We start from the raw sequence: 1,912 nt of genomic DNA, 5'->3' as shown, positions 1-1,912 counted from the left end.
GCTCTGCCCATTCGCCTTCCCGGCCGGGCTTTTCCGCCCCTCCGCATTCAGGCTGTCCTTGGGAAGCGCACGCTTTTGTTATCTCAGTCACCTCAGCCGAGGTAGTGGGGAGCGGTGTCGTGCTGCCCGGACCTTGCGGCCGTGCTGGATTTTTGGTGTTTTCTCTGCGAGCGCTGCTTGGTCAGTTTCATGTATTTTATTGCATCTACTACGAGCCGGTGTCAGCTGACACGGGGCTTTGTTTCTGAGCGTGCTGCCATCCTGAAGCCCGTGTCAGGAATTGCTGCCCTTCCACATCTGTCTCGTTTGGAGTGAGAGCTCTGAAGGTTAGTTAGGAAGCACACGATTTATTGAACCTGGAAGTTTCACGTTATGGTTGGTGCTGATACCGTGTGAAATGGTTTAAAGGGCAGCCCCGGTGGAAATGGGAGATGCAAAGATGTAAAGAAACACCTATGGAGGTGCTGGAGGTGGTGGGAAGGAGTGCACAAGCGGAGAGAATGAAAGCAAATGGATAAAAATAGAATTGTTCTGAAGAACGTGTGTTTTACTTTTTGTCCCAGCACATTTTTGGGGGCAACGCTCAATCATGCAGGATAGCCTGTTACCTCAGATCCAACAGGCTGTAACCACAGAAAGTTGTCTGCTTTGGCTGTGGGGCTGTGATTCTCGAACAATGGCCAGGGATGTCTGCAGCAGTCGCCTCCACCAGCTGCCTGCCCTCCTTTGCTCCCTGAGATTATTGCGTCTGCAGCCGTAGGTGGCTGCACACACATCCCCTCCTGAGCCACAGCCTGACACGGTCCTGGAGTTTGTGTTGGAAACTGCAGCAGCTCGGATGTGTGCCCCAGTTCAGGGTCGGTTGTGAGTCAGCACCCTTAGAGCCATTCCAGTTGGAATAACGTGAGAGAAATCACCGCCTTGCCCGTGCTGCTGTGACTGGAGTTGGTAGTAAAATAAGGGATTTTTTAGTGGTTATTTAGTTAACAGCTGTACTGAATGTTGTTCAGTTCTGGAAGCACAGTTCAGAACTTTTGTCACAGAACAGCAGTTCCCAGAACAGTCAAGTCTATGCCTACTGTGTCATCCAGAAATTTGGGATTGTCTCAATCCATCAGGCTGCAGGAGGGGCTGCAGCTAGAAAAAGGTTGGGATCTGCTGAATGAAATGTGAGTTTATCGTAATCTTTGATATAATTTGAACTTCTTCCACCACTTCTGGGAAACCAATTTAAGTGTAATTAAATCACTGTTGGGATGTTAGCAGAAGCCTGAACTGTAGAAAACCTGCTCTCTGGACTATATTAAAGCATCATCTTTTTCATAATTTTTAGCATTCTTTTTGATCCTGTCATGAGCTTTTTTGAGATTCCATTCACGTAACTTTTCATCTGTAATATGTGGTTAATGGACTGATTAGCAAAAAAGGCAAGTTTAGTATTTATATGACCTATTCCCTTTTACTGAATTGCACATCTTAGTGATGAGAGAAATCCTGGCTGGTTTTTTTGAGAGGTCTTTGGTATTTAGTGGATTCTTACTTTTTAATTTCCTTTCTTTTTTTTTTTTTCCCTTTCTTCCTTTGAATCTGCCACTTTCTCAGTTCCTGGTAACAGTTGTATGCTGCTGCATGAATAGAAATATTTCACCATGCTATTGTAACCAGTGCTGGAGTTCCTTGCCCCTATTCCTTACTTGGTGAAGCAGGATACTCTCCCATTGTTATCTCTCATCCCCTCACTGCTCCCTCTTTTCTAGCCTGAAAACCTCTCTAGGGTGAGAGTTTTTTTGCAACTCTTACCTGGCTGAACCACTGGAGACTTGTGTTATATTTGGAGGGTCTGGCTTGTTTTAGCTGAGTATGGTTTGGTCAGAAATATAAGTGTGGAGGGATGCATGTGGCTTTTTAAATA

The sequence above is a fragment of the Geospiza fortis genome, unplaced genomic scaffold (assembly GCF_000277835.1).
Source record: "Geospiza fortis unplaced genomic scaffold, GeoFor_1.0 scaffold10, whole genome shotgun sequence".
Classification (NCBI taxonomy): Eukaryota; Metazoa; Chordata; class Aves; order Passeriformes; family Thraupidae; genus Geospiza; species Geospiza fortis.
Note: the sequence above shows the minus strand (reverse complement) of the source record.